The following is a 21,491-nucleotide window of genomic DNA, read 5'->3' as shown; positions in this document are numbered from 1 at the left end:
CCTTTCTCATTGCACTTACTTCCTGATACCGTATTTCTACTAAATATTCAGCAAGCTGTTTAACTTCTAATACAACCGCATTTCTATTGCAATTCAAAGTAGGCCGTTCAGACAGTAACAGGAGATGTCGTTTTTGCCATTTTTTTTCCCTCAGAGCAAAACTGATTCAGAGAAGGTACTTGTTCTGTTTATTTTGTTTAAATAGCAACTTAAAGGGTCACTTATTTATTTATTTTCCTTTATTTGTATTTGTGTGCAGGAAAGTAAATGTTTAAATAGTATCTGCTTTTATGCTCTATAGTTGGTTAAAGTCATTAATGTGGAAGTCAGTAAGGGTACACACATGAAATGTGTTTTTAATGCATATTAAAATGCAAGAAAAACTGCATATTTTCCAAACTAAGTTTGTCTTTGTATTTAATATGCATGTAGACATATTTAGTGTGTTCAGCCTGTGATTTTCTAAACATATGCCTGTGACAGAACAGTAATCTTTTTTTCTTTCAAATTAAATGTGTGAAAATTAATAGGTAAAATCTGCTAAACCGCATTACATTGTAATTACAATATGCTCCCATTGAGATGATGGTACGTTTTTAATTGCGTAGATATGTGTCAGACACATTGAAATTGAACAAGAAAGGTTCTAAGAACACAGCACAGTGCAAGTTAAAGATACATAAAACATAAATATGTACAGTTATTTTTATTTTCACTTTTGTTTACATGCATTTAACTTGCTTGAAAAAGCATAATAAACACATAATTCTATCACCAGTAGCTACGTATCCAAAGTATCATTTAAGAAACACAATACTGTAGACATGCACTGCCTTTTTATTTGTTCAAATAGTACACCTATTTGTCCACCAAGTGCATTTAAAGGTACTTGGGCCATTTTGCTAAACAGACCCCAGAAATCAATCTGTGGCTAATTTTGCGGATTTACGGATCCATCTGAAGATGCGTTACACGTTCAGCCTTCTAACACTTTAGAACCAGCATCATTTATTAAAATTGTTTATGTTAAAATTAAATTGTTTTGAGAAAGGGACATTGGGACTAGCTCTGTTACACTTGTCACTTTTGTGTGTTTGAGAGTTTTAATTGATTGTTCAAAAGTGTGTCTAGAAAAGTGCTTTCCCTCAAAAATGCAACTGGAAGACAAAATTAAATCCCATTAAAAGTATAGGACAAGGTCCAATCTCTGCCATATCAGAAATATTACAAAAAAACAATTCCTTTTGCTGGACAAAAGGTAGAGAATACCCCAGTAAATGCACTTTATGCACCCTATATCTCATTTATATAATTTGACCTGCAAAATAATATCACATTTTTATAATGTGGATGTAATCTGCATTCAGGAAAGAACAACCCCAATCTGGCTAATCCCTCCTATTCAAAAGAGCGAAGATCATTGCCATACTTCCCAACATTTAGAACCAGGGAATCGGGAGAAAATAAGACCCACTCACACTCCGCCCACAAATTATCGACTTCAGACAAAACTCCACCCACTTTTGGTTACGACAAGCTCGCAAATTGGGATGTCCAGCCAAAATCACAACAGTTGGGAGGCATGCATTACCAATGCATCATGCTGTAACACACAGAGCGATGCTACTGGGGCACTTCACCTCTAATTGAATTGACCACTAAGAGTATTCTAATGAAGTCTAAACACTATAGAGAGAATTCTAGTTTCCAATTTACAATACAAAGAGCATTCTAGTGACCTATTTAAAATTTCAGGAGCATTCTAGTGGCTGATCCAATATATAGACTATCTTAGTGTACACAAACAATGTAAGCGCCTGGCTAAATGAGGGAATCAAGCATACTAAAAGGAAGTGCTTCCACACAGGTTTAGCTCATGTGTTAAATAAAATCCCAGCACGGTTGGGGCCTTGTATAACAATAACAAAGAATATCAACAGAAGAAGCACTCACTAAAATGTGCAACACAGCAGAACCTTAATATTGCATTATTCAATGTTCCAAACACAATAGATACAGACACAGATTAAAATTTACATTAAAACCAATGGACCCCTAGCAATCTCATAGTAAACATGATTTGGTAGATCTGAAGTATAGTCTTTGTGTGTAATTTTTGGAATATTAAATAAAGAACATTATATTTTTTGGTGCTGTGCATTTTAATGAGTGTTCTTTGTTCTGATTTTCTTCAATAGTTATTCATTTTCATGCTTAATTGCATGTACACTTACTTATTTGAAAAAAACAACGTAGACATCACATTTATGAGACCGTACAATGCTTTTCTAGGTAACCATTTTTAAAATTGAGGGTTAATCTTCACTTCATGTTGCAGCTTTGATTTCCTAAAGTGAGGGGGTCGTCCAGGTTGACAATGTTTCCATCCACGAAACACATGTGGACGTCCAATGATTTGGTAAGCATGACACTGATGATTATCCATATGCCATGTCATTCTCAGTCATCAGATTTGAATCCAATTGAGCATTTATGGAATATTCTGGAACAGTGCTTGAGACAAAATGTTTCCACCATCAACCAGGCATCGGTTGAGAAACATTATTATGAAAGAGTGGTGCATTCTTCCTGCACAATTCCAGACACTGATAAAGTTAATGCCACAGTGCATATAGGCAGTGCTGGCCACACATGGTGATGACTTTATGTTGGTGATTCTAGTTTTTTTCTACAACATCTACAATACAGAGAGCCTTCGAGTGGTCAGTATACAAAACACAGTGCATACTAGTGTACCCACAAATCTCTAGGGCTTTACAATGCAGATTGCCCCAAATCTTTCATCTTGTTATAATGCAGACCTCTAAAATCACTGATGACTTTACTGTGTGTAGAACCCAGATATGTGATGGCTTTACAGTGTATACCTTAACCCATTTCTGCTGATGACACAATTCAGACACTTTGGGGCATATTCAATTAGCTTTCCGGTCCGCGGGATCGCGCCGGAACAGCCGCGAAACTTAATCCACGTTACCGCAATAACGTGGATTTTCGTTCGCAGCCCATAGGGTTGCGTACGAAAATCCGCGTTAATGCGGTACCGTATTAACGGCAATAGTGCGCAGGATTCGCGGTAACGCGCGTTACCGCGAACCGGAAAGCTAATTGAATATGCCCCTATGGGCCTGATTCATTAAGGCACAAAAAAAAAACATATTGTGGGGTAAATGTATCATACTCTGGTTTCTTCAATTTGCCGGAAATCGGCGTGTTGACAGCTAAAATTTAAAGCGGCGCTGCCTTGTAAAGGCAAATTTCCCTTTACAAGGCAGCTTCACTTTAAATTTTAGCTGTCAACACGCCGATTTCCGGCAACTTGAAGAAACCGGAGTAGGATACATTTACCCTCATGTGTTTTTTTAAAAAAACGCACATAAATCGGTCATATGTACATCCATGTTCAACAAGGAGCGGATGTAAAGATACGTCTGTTGACAAATACGGGTCTAGATCAGCTATGCTCTGACAGACAATACAATGCAGGATACACCCAATGCATACTGTATGTGTAATATAAAGTTCCAAAAGAACGCAGAGAAAAAAAACTATTCAATTAATGTCACGCGTTAATAATATAGTCATTAATGAAAAAACATTTATTGGGATGTTATGAATGTCTATTTTACAGGTGCTCCTGATTGCAAACACATGTTCTAGCTTACATATGCAACCGTCATCACTAGTAATCGACACTTACACCTACCCTGTAGCTGGTGCTAGTGATATGACAGAAATACACGTACCTTTGAGATGCCCAAACCTTGAATCGGATGCTGCTGTATGTGCTCGAGCTTGGCGCATCTTTATTGTGCATAAACTACGTACATACGCCCAGTTCCCTCCCAGTTCGGCCAATGAAATCATTGGCTGTAGTATGGGTCCTTTGCCCTCAAAGATTAATTGGACATTGCTGCGTTAACTGCCGTATGGGTTGTTTCTGGGCATGCGCAGAACGATTTTACGGAAAATATGCCATGTATCGGCTATTACATTCCTTAATGAATTAGGCACCATGTGCCATAGTGCAGAGCCATGTATCAGAAGCATCATGGTTTCTTCTGGCTCCTGGCTCTGCATTAAGGTGACTTCTGGCTCCTGATCCAGAAACTATTGATGAGGGAAGAGATCTAGGAGTCACTATTTCTGGTGACGAAAAGGCAGGTAAGCAATGTAACAAAGCACTAAGAAAGGAAAGTCAGATGCTTGGTTGCATAAGGAGAGGAATCAGTAGCAGAAAGAAGGAAGTAATAATGCCACTGTATAGGTCATTAGCATGTCCTCTGTGCTCAGTTCTGGAGGCCCTGTCTCCAGAAGGATATAAATATATTAGAGACTGTACAAGAAATGGTGACTAAAATGGTGCATTGTCTACAGCACAAAACTTACCCAGAAAGACTAAACAATCTTAATATGTATAGTTTGGAGCAGAGAAAGGAAAAGAGGGACGTGATTGAAATATATCAATGGTTTTAACAAGGTACAGGAGGAAAACATTCCTCAAAGGAAGAGAAGTATTAGAACACGAGGACTTGCACTGTAACTGGAGGGAAGTAGGTTCTGAGGAAATATTACTTCACAGAAAGGTTAATGAATAAGTGGAGTAGCCTTCCATCAGATGTGATAGAGGCTAATACATTAGAGCAATTTAATAATGCTTTGTAAGGATATCCTTACAATGAACTAACGATCAAATAGGGTTTGAGGTTATCATATGTTAAAAAATGGGCAGATTAGAAGGGCCAAGTGATTTTTATCTACTGTAAAATTCTGTGTTTAATCGCAGAGCTAAGACTCAGGAGCCAGAAATCACTGTAATTCAGAGCCAAGAATAAGGAGCAATGAACCAACTGTAGCGTAAAATGCAGGACCAGGAAGGTTGTATGCAAACACTATCACCAGCAATATGAAGTTGGACAGATGAGGACCTACCTCAGAGAGACCCCCCAGTAGAATGAGAGATATACATTCAACAGTAACCGATCCACTGATTGCCCCCATATGTCAAAAAAGCAACCAAGATGAACCAGACCACTGTGGATATGAACATAGAAAGCTAGGAAAAGGACAAAAGTGATCACATGCAAATCATAGGCAAATCCTCTTTTACTTGCATCACACATACAAATATTAATTAGGTACAAGGGACATTGATACTGAAGCCAGAGGTTGCAAATGGTGCCCTATTAGCCTCCACCTCTCTGCTTTGTGTTACGGTATGATCACAGTGGACAGCTGGTCATAGGTATACTACCTGCAACTAAAGCACCTTAAAACCATTTGAAAAAAGCAGGAGTCTTACCAATCATGGAAAGGATCGGACTGGCCCACCAGGTAAGCGGGGTAATCCACCGTGGGCCCCACTGCCTGAGGGTGCTCTGTTACCTACAGATTTGCACGCTTAATCCTGTGATCCCCTCTATCTCATTGTCTTTTACACTTGGCACACTGGACTTTACTAAAGTTTCTCTGGCGAGTTTACACGAATAATGACAAAGAGCACCGATCGCCCAACCACTCTCAGTCCATATTTAAGCAGGGCTGAGGGAGTTTGTGCTGGAAACACTGAGTGCCTATTTTTGTCTGTGACAAGAGGTGCGAGCGGAAGCAGAGGAGCATATGAAGGTGCTGGAAGCAAACAAGGGTGAGTAACTAAAAGCTGCAGCATAGTGATCAATGTTTTAATGGGATGACGATGCCAGCGCTGTGATTGAGACATGGCTAAATTTGAGACATGATGATTCCAGGAGTATGCCCTGTTATGTGAAAAGCGATGGGTGCTAATTACCCATTCATCTAACTTCCAATATAGAACATAACTACACATCTTAATTTTAATTATCAATAAATACTGCTCCTGTTATTTTGTCCTGTAACAGAGGGAGAGCTCTTTCATTTGGGTGGGGGGTGCATTGGTTATCAATTTAATAGGGAGGGTGAGGGTCATTTAACAGTTACTGGAAGATATGATTTATTGGTGTGGAATTTGGTGAAGTTATTTTATTTAATAGGAGGGATCATGGTAGTTCCTGTTAATATAAGGTGGTATGATGGGACTATTTATTTAATGCTGAAGTGGTTTGGAGACTAATAATTAAATGTGGGACTGAGTTTGTGGACAAGAAGAGCTATTTATTAAATGTGAATACTAATTTTAATGTTGGGGCTGTTTAGTTGTATGGGAGAGATCTATTTAATAAATGTGAATGCTATTAATTTAATGTCTTGGCTGGTTGCAGGTAGGTAGGCCTAATTTTTAAAGCGTGGGTGCTATTGACTTAACGTTGTGGCTGGTTTGGGAAAGGGGTTCAGTCATTGCTTAGATTTACATATTTCATGTATCTATCCCTGTTTCCAAACAGGGCCCCAAAATTCCAGGAACCAGGTGAGCAGCAACTGAGCTGAAGATGCCAGCAGCAACTTTTAGTGAAAACTGCAAGAACAGGTAGGAGAGCAGGACAGTCTGTCCCTTCCTCCTGACACTGTACCACTCAGGTGATGTGAAGGTGTAAGTAATTCTTCTTTCAACCCCCCATCCCCTCTATGAATGGCCATGCCTCTATGGCTACACCCTTTTGTGATGGCACACAAACTATTTTATGTGGCCCCACCATTATATTTCTCTTCATGCCTAGCGCCACATGGGCTTGGGGCTGAACATTATAAAGGGCCTATTGTGAGTAATGTTCCACCGGAGGTTTGGCTAGTGATGTGTGGGTGTGGCCAGCTGTGTGTGGGCATGGCCAGCATCATGGAGGGTATGGCTTGCAATTCCCCCCAACCACCTACATCTCCCTTCCATCTTCTCTTATATAAAGAGTGTACCACTAACTGTCTCACACAGCATGTATGTAAAGTGAAGAGTGGAAATACAAGCTATACATATAAAGATCAGACATATCATTTGCTTGGCCAGCCTTGGTAATATTTCCAAACTGTCTGTGCTTGGAAAAGGTTTCACTGCCACCTTTGTTAGCTAATGTGACATTTCAAAACAGTATATGTATGTCTGTAAATTAATCTTAAGAGAGTTTGTTTACACAAAAGTAGGCAACCATGTGTGATCCTTGAGGATTTGTTATGTATTATTATTATTGTTATTATTATTATTTATTATGCTAAAATGTAAATCAATTAACCATACAAAGTACAAATATAATATTTAATACACATAAAACAACGCTGGACCCTCTGGTATACTTTTTAGGGTTTGGCACCCAGTGGAGATCCCTCCAGTGAGACTGTGATTTGGTGTCCTCGGTGCCTCAAGCATTTGCCAGTCACCATCTTTGATCTTCCAGCGCGCACTTATGTCTTTTAAAGATGCAGTCACATGACCGTAGTTACCATTGGTCTCTCTCCTTTTCCCAGGGTTATCTAAACCAGCTTGCCAGATTATCAAGTTAACTAGCTCGCAGCTAATCTCACACTTTTTGGCTCCCTTTTTCTACTATATTCCTGGTGTTATCAATTACACCAGTGTATTCCCGCTATTGTCATCAATCCAGTGTATTCATAGTATCATCATCTATCCAGTGTATTCCTGGTATTGTCATCTATCCAGTGTATTCCTAGCATCTTCAACTGTCCTTAGATTTTTGGTACTGCCACCAATGCAGTGTATTTCTGGTATCATCATCTATCCAGTATATTCCTGATGTTGTTATCTATCTAGTGTATTCATATTATCATTATCAATTGTGTTCCTGGTGCCGTCATCTATTCTGTATATTCCAGGTATCGTCTATCCAGTGTGTTCATGGTATCGTCATATATCCAGTGTATTCCTGGTGCTGTCATCTAACCAGTGTAGTGCTGGTATCATCCTTTACCAAGTATATTCCTGATATCGATGTCTGTTCCAGCAACTGTACCTAATCTATTGATCCTTATCTGTCATTCTCGCCTGGCATTTGTACAGAGGGCCTTGACCTGCTTTCTGCTAGCAGTGAAGACCAAACTTTTGTGCAGTGGTCCTTGGGGAAAAACTAAGCCATGGTAGACCTGCCTCCTCTCAGGAAGCGTCAAATTAGGCAGATTACATTGAATCCACAATTCCTGTGTCTTTCCTGAAAGGCATATTTTGACATAAGAATTAGAGGGGTTATAACTGTTTTCAAACTTCGGGCCCCAAGCACCCCTAACAGTTCAGCCGATTTGCAGTTGTATAGTTTATACAAAACATTCTTTACATGTGACCACTACCAGGACTGCACCCACATCATGTTATAGACATCTGTTAAAAAAATCTCAAAAAGCAATAAATTATTCATCATTAAGCATTTTCTTTGTTTTAATAATAATAAAACACAACTTTATAACCTAGTGCAGTCTTTAATTTTAAAAAGAAGAGAAGCCTTGAAGATGTTTTGTACTAAAAGTAGTGTTTATAGGCACAGAATGGTTAGAAGACAAGTGAAGGTTCCCCACACTAGTGGAGATTTCACTGTAACTATCCTGGGAGACAGAAATGTAACTACCCAAATGTGAGCTGCGCTAGTTGTACAAATAACTAGTCTAACAGTTATCAGCTTATCTTGGTACCCCGTGAAGGACCATTATTAACATCCATCTGAATGTAAATTATTAAAAAATGTTTGTCTCTAATTGTTTAAGGAGCACTACTAAGAAGTCAGAAGAATCCTTATTCCTGCTGCTATCCAGCCCCCGCATGAGGTCCACTGAACTGTATCTTGCAATAAAACAGGTCTGTAACATATTACAGCTTGGGCATTCAGGTCATGTTAACCTGCTTTCACTGTTAGTGAGATTCTGCCATTTCCGACTCTCCTGGACCAAAGGCTCCCAGGGGTAGCTCTAGAAGTTAATTTATATTCCTATAATTTCATGCCAGCGTTTTGACCAAAGACTTAACGTCTCACATACTGTAGATATACTTTGTTCAATTTGGTACAGCATGCTCCAGTAATATAATAAAGACTGGTGACAGGAAAAACACTTTAAAAGGGTTATTAGAGAACATTTTTTCCTGTGCTATTTAGTGGAACTGAAATTCATGAGTAGATGGTACTGAAAAGTACTATAATGCAGTTTTATAAATTTTTAAAAATTAACTTTAACTTTGAAAAAAAGTAAGCATTTTATGCACATATTTTTAACATTTGTACTATGCTTTTTCATCATATTGACCAAAATCTAGTTTTACTTACACTATTCTACTAGCTTTGATCAAACATATTTTTTTTAGGAGCGATGTTCCCTGCACTGAAGCAGTTGATTTTAGAAGAAAAAACATCCTTATAAAGATAAAATAAATAACATATTCTCTTGCTGTATGTCACCCTGATTATGAATGGATTTTCTTTGATTTAACATGAAGTACATGGTTGGTGGACCACTACATTAGTTTACATTTTGAGTCTCTGGTCTCAGACAAGTTTCCAACTCTTTAATAAAGAGTTTGTGTGTTCGACATGAAGTGTATTTTTTTTTAACATTTTACATCCATGGAGGATAACATATTTGTCTAGGATTTTCCATTATATATATTATATATACTTGTTGCAAAGCAATAAGAAATGAAATCTTCTATAAAAGGTTATTTCAAATCCTCATGCTATATTAAAACAACCATAGGAGACCTTTCAATAGCAAGTTGCTCATTGCTAAATCACACCATATGCTAGCAAAATCCATTTTAAGGACAGCTATCACAAAATTGAAACTAGGATCAGTTTCACAGTTAATTAACAATTCATTTCCACAAGAATGTTTTTTAAATTTCATTTACCATAAAGATACTGGCATTAGCATGTGTATTAAAAGTGCTTTTTAAATATATATATTTTTTTGTTTTCTATATTATAATATGAGATATAATTATTTATTTTCCATATTAAAACATAGCAAAACAACCACAATAAATGGTAAAAGCAAAGAAATAAAAATGGTTTAAAAACATAAATTAATAATTACTTTTTAATATACTTTTAAAATGATACCTGGGGGCAGTGCTCAGCTGTCTCTTGTAAGGCTCCTTAGGTTCTGGTGTTGCAGGAGTGTGCATGGCAACTGAACAGGTTGCATGTACACCTAATAATAGATTTATGTTAAAATACCTTCTAGTTAAGCAAATATTATTTCAAATTGGTTAATTAAAAATAAAACATTTTACTGAAATTGAAAAATAAGTAGGAAGGTCTGAGTGAATAACATAACCTTTTTCACATGTTTTTCATCTTAAATGTTCCAGTTGTAGTAACCTGTTCCAATTGATGTAAAACGTGGTGTCAGACAGACGCTTTCAATACCAGTGCATTTCCAGCTAGAAAATGCTAATGGATATTTTATTCCTATGCTGAAATATTGAAGTAAAGGGGGAAACTCCACATGGGAATGTTTAAGTTTCAAAAACATAGTGGCTCATTTTAAGTTGGGCGTGCATCTGTTTCCTTAGCCTAATACACACAAATTTGTACTGTACATGTCTACAGAAAAAGCATACACCTACATTTGTATACAGATCTGGGGGTAAATGTGTTAACCTCCGGATTGTTGAACTCCCGCGAGTTCGCCGTCTTCAGCGCTTAAATTTAAAGCGGCGCTGCCTTGCCAAGGGAAACTTCCCTTGACAAGGCAGCGCTGCTTTAAATTTAAGCGCTGAAGACGGCGAACTCGCGGGAGTTCAACAATCCGGAGGTTAATACATTTACCTCCTGACATTCGTTCCTTCTTACACTTGGATGGGCAGATTCATCAAGCCACATGTCTGGCGATTTTGTGCATATCAAATTCACTATGCACATGGGACATATGCTAGTGAACGCAACAATGTTCACAGCATCTTCTATGCACGCAAAGGACACTTACTACAGCCTACGATTTCTGGTAGTGAAAGCGAATCGTGCAGGGAAGGGGCGTTCGACCTTAGTCAATGTACAGTAAGGGCATGCCAAACTCAAGCTCACATGGTCTAGTCCGGATCAAGCTTTTAGCATCTCAAAGTTACTTGTTTTTCTGCAGTGTCATTGGGTCGAGTGTTGATGTGTGTTGCGGTAGAATGCTGTTGAACGCTCTTGCTCCAGCTACAGGGCTAGTCTGAGTACTAGTGATAACAATCACTTATGTATGCTAGAATATGTGTTTGCAATCAGGAGCAACTGTAAAAATGTATTTTATGTTCAGTAGACATTAAAATCATTCTAATAAATGTATTTCATGGAAAACATACTATATAATATTTTAACTGTTTTGTCATTAATGCTTATTTTATTAACAGGTAACATTAATTCAATATTTTTTTCTGTGCGTTCTTTTATGAATGTACATTCACAAAAGAACAGACCTACATCCGAAGTCATCAGCATGTGTATCTTCAGGTCCATTCCTTGTTGAATTTGGTAGTATGCAGAGACAAACTACGTGCGCTTTAAAACAAACACCCATTGCACTCAGTATGCGTACCTTGATGAATCAGGCCTGGAGAGGCTAAATTGGGGAGGGAAGGAGAGTACAAATGCAATCCAAGTGAGGGTGTGTTTGTGTAATTGCAAACTAGGCAGACCCGCTGAGAGATGAAGATATGCCTGTCAGTAGGAATATCACTGGGTGCCTGAGTCCTGGTGCAAATACACACTGATGATGATGACTATCTCCAGCATTAGCTAGCGGCTTTTGAATGACTGATTGCACATTCACCTCTGAAGCTGTCTCCAATGCTCGTGCCTATATGTATCTGCATTTTCTGTATTAAAACAAATGTTATAAAACATTTTTTGTTCTTATTATCTGGTTTGCTGTAAATGTATCTGGGTGTAAGTATGCCTGACGTAAACCTATACGCATATGTACTGGTAAACAGCCCAGACTCGGCGTATGGGCGTTATTTTTATGCGCAGCTTTAGAGGATTTATTTTTTACACATCTGTATATGAGAAACATAGAACACATTTTATGTTATATTTCTGGGGTACACTAACTATGTGAAAATAATTAAGAGTAGATTCATGAAAAGGTGGATCATTTTTGTACCACTTATTTGTCTTTTCAGTTTATAAAAACATAAAAAACTAGTGATTTGATATAGATTCCAAACAACAAAGAAATATTATTCTTATTAAATTTTACATGGCAAAAAATGTTGGTCATTGAGGTGTTAATTCAGCACAGTTAAATCTGATTGCAGATGTGCAGTGGAAAGAAGAGCAGACCATTGAGTATTGGGTGCAATGTGTGGCTGAGGAATTAATGTTCTAGTAAATGTGCAGTTCTACATAAATCACTTGGACTCTTGCACTTTCGGAACCAGTGTAACTATATCAACACAATCAGTATGTAGTGACACCGTGTGGTTACTATATGCAGTACAACAAAGCTACTAATGCAGAATAGATTTTTTTATGCTTTATTTGGCTTTAACAAATGCATCAGTCTAATACAGTATACCAAGAATAGCAGTGATCATGAAATGACAGAAACATCCTGGACTTTATTTCCTTTCTGAAAACAAAATAATGAATGGAGGAAGTGCAAACAGAATGTGTGAACATATTTTACAGGCATTTTTAAAACTTAATCATCTGAGACGAGAAAAAGTAAAACATGCAAACTTTCTATTTTTAACATGTTTTATATTATCTAAGTAGAACTTATCCTCAACTATTTTAATAGTTTGTAGAATTAGCATAAGGACTGAACTGTAAGCCCGGTAAGCAAGGCAGGAGGGTGCTACACTTAACGGGGTGCCCTTCCGTCCTGCCTTCTGTTACAAGTCGTTGCTCTAATTAGAGACGGTATCAGAACAGGTGCAGGCGTATAGCATATTGGCGCATGCGCAAACACATTGCTGGAGACTTCAGTGCCGGCCCTGAACATTTAGGTTTGGCAACACTCATGGTTTTACAGATGTGGCTTAGAATAACTCACTTAAGCTAGTTCCTAATACAGAGTGGCCTAAAGACAGAGCCTTAGCTACAACCCTAGGCTGCTCCAGGAATCCAAACTCGGACGCTTCTTCTGATTAATTCTTCACCAACTCCTGCACTAAGTCCAGCCATTGAAAACTTAAATAATAAAAATAACTTTTAAGACCCAACCCCCATTGGTGCAGTTTGTGTTAAAAAGTGCATTGGGGTGACAGCCGTGTAACAGCAAACACTGCATTAACCTAGTGTTTTTAACTTGTTTTTTTATTGGCGTGGTTTGGTTTAATAATACTTTGTATGAATTGTATAGCAAAGTAATTCACAACAAATGACAATAAATAGCAACAACAGTAATTAATATAACAAAGTACAATAAATAGTATGACAAGTACAGTTGTGTCACCGTGGAGTCACGAGCTGGCTGTGACACTAGGGTAACTGGACAAAATGCGCAACAAAGTTTTGCCTGCTAACCCAGTTACTCCCCAGCTCATGTGTCAGCATGCCATAACAGGTACCAACCTGGCATGCTGCAACATGTAGTTCCACAGCAGCTGGATAGTCCAGAGGTTATGCCACTAACCATGATGAGAAGTTATTAGAGAAGTATTAAAGATAAATTGATCTTTGGGATAAATAATTATTTATAGAACATACTCTTCCTAAGTTTGATGTATTTTTTTGTAACTTAGCGCTAGTAAATAATAAAGTCTTTCACTAAGCTGCTGACCTGTCTGACTGATCACAGCCCATTTTTCAGCCCAAGCTGATGATCATCTACCTCCACAGTTTGAAAGTTGCCTATATCCCCAGCAGAGAGCACGAGGGATGAATTTTCCAGACACTGTTTTTCAAGACTGCAATTTTAAGGAAGGAGCCATAGCCTCCTGGTGACAGTCCCTGTGTTTGGGCAGCATTGGGAAGGCAAAGCATTTCCATGGAGGTGTCTGTTCTGATGTAAATGCAAGCAGAGCAGGAGCCCATTGCTGCAGTATCCAGACTTTTTAAAAGCATGTTTGGGCTTCTCATGATCAAGTGGTCAGAGAGGTGCTTTCTGTGCAATGGGAAACCCTCCTATGTGCACTCCTGCCTCATTAACATTCACACTGATTTTCTTTGACTGACAGCACAGAAGGGGGTCTAATGCAGATATTGGAGATATTTTAATACCCTTGTAGAATTATCATTGGGTATCAGTCTTTTGGGAAATCCTTTGAATTGAGAAGCTGTCCACTTCTGCCGTTCCTCCGGCATACAGATTGTCGGAATTCCTAGTATGAACACCACGGAGAGTTATGTGAATGAAACAAAGATGTATATTTTAAACACAGGTCATGCAGGTAAAACTGAGATGTAGTAAATGAGAAGGCAGATAACACAAGTCCATAGAAACTGTGAAACAGAATTCTAGGATACCCAGGTAGCTTAGGGACAGGAGTACCAGATTCCTGGCACAACAGGCTAACTGCAGGTACAGTTGGATCACAGTAAGCAGGTTTGACTGGGTAGCTGACGAGCTGAAGACTCTGATTTTCCAAGTTAAGAAAGTGGAGAGCAGATATTGGATGTCTGGCTTGCCAGATAAAACTGAGGATCTCGGGGGCTGGATACCAGGCAGGTTAGATGTCCTGCAGGCACAGAGAGTCCGCATGTCCAGGTTAAGCTGGGTAGCTTGTGAGCAGGAGACCAGGCAGGTGAGATGATCTGCAGTCACAGAGAGACTGGCTTGCCAGATGTGACGAAATAGGGTTCCACTGGACTGAGGACTCACCGTTTCACACAGTTATTTGTACTTTTTAATCCTTGGCCCTCTGACAAATTGTTCCCTCAGAACACAGATTTTTAAGCAACCTCAAATGGGTGCGGCATTCACAGGGGCAGGGTTAATGCTAATCGGGGGTGGTGTCCTGGGACACTTTTTCAAACCAAATTTACCTGTTGCCTGATTTATTAACCAATTCTACAATGTGATATATTTGTCCTGGACAGCGTTACATCGATCCAATTTTATCATTAACCAATCCCCTATGACTTTGTCCATCTTTTCATATCAAACATGCCTAAGTACAGGGCATTCGCAGAGCTTCCATTCCTTTTCTTCATTTCTCTGTGGGGCAGAATTCTTAATTTAACATATGAGCTGCCCTTCCTCATGCTATTGAGGAATATGTGGTGGATCACTACTTTTATTGATTTTAAGTGGCATATTTTAAAACTGAAATCTTTCTGTCTACACAGTATTACATATAGGCTATGTTATCCCCTGGCCTCATTGAGCCAGACCACATGCTGAGCGGTACTTACAAGTCTATTCAAGTGTCACAAGCAAACAGTGCTATATCCTGGAAGCTGCTAACAGTGGCAGGCTTATCTCCTCACACTGGGATGTAAAAATCTCCAAACACAATTACATCAGACTATGCGTCTTTAACTGTTACACTCGCTTATCAATGGATTCATTTGATACAACCTATTTACCCTGCAGTTATGAATTATCCCTTGTAAATAACTGCAAGCTCTCTAATTTACACCTAGGGGTTAGTTTGTGTTTATACTACCTATTGAAATGAAGTGAATTAGCTAGGGAAATACATGATCAAATACAATGGATGTCTGTGATCTGCATATCTATAGCTGGTCTCTGCACAAAGGGTTTACCTAACTCAATTACCTGTTCTTGGGCTCATTTGGTCACACCTTTATCTGAATTGAACATCAGGTTAATTTAGGTATTCATGCAAAGATTTATTTGGGTCCTGACATCCAATATTCTATTTCAGCATATCAGATCTATGCTTTATCCTGACATAACGTATTTGAGTTAGATAAGGTATTTTCCATTTGTATCAAATGTCTATTGTTATGAGGTGTGGCATAGATCTGGGCTGTTAGAAATCAGAACAATGTGTGAGTGACTGTTAATATACAGTAGCTAGCTAGCAGCCCAAGTTAGTTTTCTAGGTCAACAGGTAATCTAGGAGGTAATTAGGTTAGAGCTTCCAGATTATGTGCAATGTGTCTCCACATTACTACACTGGCCAAAATAGCATTGGAAAATGTATTGCAATGTATCAATATAAATGCTATTGTATCAAAATATCACAGACTCAAATACAATGTGTCAAATATATGTCCCGGGTAACTGCTATTGTCATAAGCTTGTAGAACAGGTGGGAGAGGTCTTCACCTATAGCAGCTGCCTTTACTGTAGAGCTTGTTGGGTTCACAGGTACTCAGATGCCCCCAGGTCTTAAACTCAGGGTAGTACAAGCTTATAGATAATACCGTAGCATGGACTAGGGTTATGGTAGGAGATAAGCATAATCAGGAACATGCCGGGGTCTAAGCCAGTATTTAACTTATGTGCAAAATAATAAACTAATTTGCACCGCTTGCATTGTTACATGATTTTGTCCAGAAGAAAACTTACTCAATTTTTTGGCTTACATTCCTTAATGAATCAGGCCCAGTATGTCTAACAGTTAGATAATTTAAGTATCCACAGATAGATCCCTACTGACAGGGTCGAGTTTGGGACATCTTGACCCTACTCCTTGTGTAAACATCGAGGAATATAAGGAAAGCAGTATGTCAATAGTTTCATTCTATCTTGGAGGATCCTTGTGTATGTTATACCAGTACAAAGGACACTGAACCAGGCATTCTGGTGCCGCTGGACGAAACTCTACCATCGGTATCCCAGGCTGAGCGACATAGAAACTGTCTAGCTAAACGGTAGCAGTAATACTGCGGGAGGGTAAGACTCTGAAGGTAACTAGCTCATTGCGCATGCGCAACGCTAGTTGCATAAGCTGTAATACAGTAAATACAGCTTACGCAAGTAGCTTTGCGCATGCGCAATGAGCTACGATACTTGCGTAAGCTCTAGGTACAGTATTAGGTGATTCCCCCACTAGTGTGGGAAAATACCATAATACTGTACTTTGAACTTACGCAAACAACGTAAGCTCAGTGCGATACGGACCTCCTACTAGGTAGGAGGTGTTTGCGGCTGTTAAGACTTTTTTTATTTTTCTTCAAGCAAGCACACAGATTCAGGATCTTACAAATATGGGCCCCTTCTGGGCGAAGTGTTCCTGCTTTTCAACAATCGTTTTTGGAAGTATAAAATGGCTGGGACTGGGGCAAGCCGTCAAGATGGAGGTATAAATATTAAGGGACTGGGGCAAGGCAGGACGTTTGTAAGAAGAAAGAAGACATCATTAGGTTTTTATTTTTAATAAATATATGTGGTGTTTATGAGGGAGTTGTTGTTTTGTAAACTTTTTTCTTTGTGGAACTACAGGGCCCAGCAAGCCAGGGATGTCAGGGCATGTTGGCACTGTGGTTCTCCAAGTGCCAACATGCCCTGGCTGCCGTGGGTATGCTGGTGCTTGTAGTTATACAAGCAACAGCATGGTCACAGTTTTTAGGGCAACCTGGCTGGCTGGGACTTGTAGTTCCACAAAAAAATTGGTGTCAGTTTGTTTTTTTAATACTTTATCGCCGTATTACCCTACTACCCACAGCCCAGGGGTAGTAGGAAAAGCCCTAGTGCTATCAGCACTGGGCTGGTTCTTTCTAGGGGGGGGCCCGCTCGTTTTTTCAGCGGACCCCACTCCCTAGGGAATCCAGCCCAGCGCTGAACAGTCTAGGGTTGATTAGTCATTATGGCAGGGGGACCCCTGCCGCGCGTCCCCCTGCTATAGTGCCGCCAACCCTGGCTGGTTTGCCTAGTGCTGGTAAAGTGAAAATCGGGACACCACGCAAAATTTTTCCCCGATTTTCACACAGGACCAGCACTAGTCAGGCATCACTAGGGTTAAGCATGAATAGTGGGGGGACCTCACGCTTTTTTTTTTTTTCAACTTTTATCTGTTCTTTAACTTTTTAACACTGCCAGGGCAGTGTAACAGTGATGTGTTCATACAACACGCTGCTATCAAGCAGCGTGTTGTATCTGGCGTGTTTAGAAGCAAACTCTACTGAGTTTGCTAACTCGCAGCTTCATACATTGTAGACTTGTATAGCTGCAGTGGCAAACAGTGGTGAGTTTGATCTCTGGCGATTTTGTAAGTAGCGATTTTGACAGAAGCAGAACTCTGGCGATTTTGTATGAAAACTCAGCTTCATACATCGGCGAGTTTCAACTCTCCCGAGAAAATCGCTGGAGTTGCAAAATCGCACTTTGATACATTTACCCCCTGATCTCATCCACCAATTAGTTTCCTCTGCAGACTATAAGAGTCTTCTTCTACATTCAGCAAATTGCCAGTGCAACACCTTCCTGGTTTCAGACTACCACAGTTGCTGTTTGTTTGCTACTTGATCCTTTGTGTTGTATACAGATCTCAACCATCAATCCTTCGTGTGAATTCAGCTTCACCTTGTTGCTGTTATATGGACTTCAAACTATTAACCTTTTGTGTGAATTCAGCTTCATCCTGTTGCTGTTATATGGACTTCAAATCATTAACCGTTTGTGAAAACTCAGCATCACTCTGCTTGCTGTGATACAAACGTTAAACAATTAACCCTTTGTGTGAATTCAGCTTCACTCTGCTTGCTGAAATAAAGACTTTGGCTATTTGTTCCTTGTGGATTCACCTTCATTCTATCTTCTCGTGTACAGTTTCCAGCTGTTACCTTCTGTCTGGATCCTCCTCTCATCAATCTATTCCTGCCTCTCCTACTGGCTATCTGGGGTAGTAGGTTGCTGTTCTGAGTCCTCTACTTTCTGGAGCCATCTCTGTGTCTCTGTACCGACTTTCATTTCCCGGACTAGCTCAGGTTCTGAGTTCTGAGTTGTCCAGGGCCAGCTCCAGGCTTATTCTGTTAAGGATTTTGCCACCCCCTGTAAAAGTCTCTGCCTGAGTCAAGTCCAGATTCCAGTCGTTTATTCCAGTACGGGGTCCAGTCCAGCATTCTTCCTTCTAACCTCTGGTATAGAGAAATAGAGGTACCCCTATGAGTAAGACACTCATCCAGACTCCCAGTTTTCCACTACATCCCTACCAAAGCTAGCCCCAATGGTCCCGAGATGAATCCCAAAAACTCTATTGCCATTACAGTTACTTTGTGCTGAATGCAAGAGGCTGCTGAAGGGTACACGCTACCATTTACCCTGTACCTTGTAAATGTCTTAGGGTGGTGTGCTGTCATAATAAAGCCTTATTTTATATATATATATATATATATATATATTTATGCTAGTGTGCCCGAGTGAGTTAAATGCCAGGGAGGGTAACCACCGTCGCAGCTAAGGGTGGTTTCCTCACACCAGGTTAAGCTGGAAAGCTTGTGAGCTGGATACAACGCAAGTGAGATGATCTGCAGGCACAAGGAGAGTCAGAAGGTCCACAATGATACCAGGGAGGAAGCAAGAGCTAAGTACCAGGGAGTCAGTCAGGATCAGAACAGAGTTACACTGAAAAGCCAGAGCAAAGTTAGTTGATGGACTGACCCAATCTGGGAACAGCAGTCTCGTATAGGACAGATACAGGTGAGCGTGATCCGGATCCAACGATGAGAGCTTAAATCCTTGCAGGCATGATCAGGGGAAGGAGGAGCACCATCTAGGGAGGAGATGCAGAACTGCAGCCAGAGGCAGATAGTGACACTAATTATACTACATAAGTGTTTATTGTTATGTCATTTGTGTTCCCTTTTTTCTAAATGTTATTGCGTTATTTCATTTCTCATTTATTATATCTAAAGCCCTGTACCTTTTTATATTAAATCTAAAATTTAATGTTTGTCCTTACTCTTATGGATACATAAGCTTGTTAAGAAGAGAAGTATTGCTTGACTGTGAATCCTTTGAATGCTATAGTATGAAGTGTTAACCTCTTTAGCTAACAAAGAGCATAGTGTGTGCCAGCATGTTCATTTGTCTAACTGATGTATAGTGTCCTATTGCCCTAATGCAATAGTTGGGTGTGCGAGAACTGTTTTGGGGTATGATTCAACTGGATCCATAACCTGTGTGATAGGGAAATGTACAATTAAGTGCTGAAATTGTTGTAGTACCATCCAAGCAGGGGTGGGCTGGCCCGGGGGCAGGGGGGCACGCGGGTGCATCGCGTGTCATGTGAAGCGGCCGCCTGTGTGCCCCCCGGGCTTCCCTCTCCCAGCCCGCGCCTGCATCCAAGTCACAAGCATGGTGAATGTGTTAGTGACAAACAGTATCACTTGGTTACAATGCAGTAAGTGACAAACATGATCACATTGAGATATCTTCAGTATTAATGTGTACAAAAACACAAAAATTAAAAGGCAGAAAGGAACATATAAATAATATAAAATATCCTTTTAATAGCACATATTATGCCAAGCAAGGCAACTTTAACAATATTCTGTTTTGACAGAAAGGAAGGTAAGGGTTATTAAAAGTTATTAAAAGTTAGGGTAGTTTAGAAATTGTTTTGAGAGACCTGGGCTGCAAGAAAAGTTAAACAATGATCGAATATAGCAATAAATACATAAAATATAATCATTTATACAATATAAACCAGTATAAATTGTTTCATATAACAGTTAAACAGTATTAACAGTTAAAACAGGTACACTGACATCTAACAAAAGGTCATGTTAGTATTCAGATGGAGGGAGTTTATAATAGATAAAATAAAATATATTTGGATTCAGTGGGTAGGATATGTAAAACGGGTAGCAAGTCATTAAAAATGTGTGCCAAACACAACAACATACATAGTTTAGTATTGCAGTTAAGACAATATTTTCCAACGAGGAGATTCATTAAAATGTATGCTGCAAATGTTGAAGATAGTCAGACTAAAAGAAACCCAGATGTATCCTGATGGAGTATACAAGAAATGTGTAACCAAGGAAGGACAAGATTTATTGCAATGGACAAATAGTTGACTGATATTAACATTTTTCACATTTTTTTATCTTTGTTACTACACGCTTGGCAGATGCTAACCTATGACTGAGCGACTGTGAGACCCTTGCTGGTCTTTTGCGGTCACTTACTTTGGGTAGTACCCCACTCAATGTTACCCTCCTTTTCTGCTCCAGATATGGACCAGAGGGTCCCCTGAATACTCTATTGTTTAACACAGGTAGATTGGACACTAGTGGCGGTGCAATGCAAACTTAAAGAAATATTGGGCACCAGGCTATCTCAATAGAAATAAAAATGAACTTTATTCAAAGCTCCTCCTACAGAATATCAGCATAATGGTTGCAATAAAATTACGATACATAACGCCAACTCTTCCAGCACACACTTAGCAAACATAAACCATTTCTGGCAATTCACATACATGGCGTTCTGTGTGCAGTAGTTCCACAGTAAGCAGGCAGAGCTATTGATACATACAGTCACGCAGTTGGCATGTGTCAGAGGTTCTTGTACTGTACTCGAAAGACTTCGGAGGAACCAATTGTATATCAAATTGGAAAAGTGTGAATTTGAACAAGCCAAAATTCAATTCTTAGGATACATAATTTCCCCTGATGGTCTGAGCATGAATGAATCCCAGTAAGATTGATGCAGTCATTAACTGGCCTATACCTAAGAACGAAAAGCAAGTACAACGGTTTATTGGTTTTGCCAATTTC

The 21,491-nt window shown here is 39.4% G+C and overlaps 1 long non-coding RNA gene across 1 annotated transcript; it reads left to right on the top strand.

Annotated features, from left to right (window-relative positions):
- Nucleotides 1-35: 35 nt before the first annotated feature.
- Nucleotides 36-8,701, top strand: LOC142157693 (uncharacterized). Its single transcript, XR_012692573.1, has 3 exons — nt 36-175; nt 2,339-2,419; nt 8,638-8,701. It is a non-coding gene; the product is annotated as an uncharacterized LOC142157693 (long non-coding RNA).
- Nucleotides 8,702-21,491: the final 12,790 nt, after the last annotated feature.

The sequence above is a fragment of the Mixophyes fleayi genome, chromosome 5 (genome assembly GCF_038048845.1).
Source record: "Mixophyes fleayi isolate aMixFle1 chromosome 5, aMixFle1.hap1, whole genome shotgun sequence".
Lineage (NCBI taxonomy): Eukaryota > Metazoa > Chordata > Amphibia > Anura > Limnodynastidae > Mixophyes > Mixophyes fleayi.
This window is presented reverse-complemented; position numbering and strand designations above follow the sequence as displayed.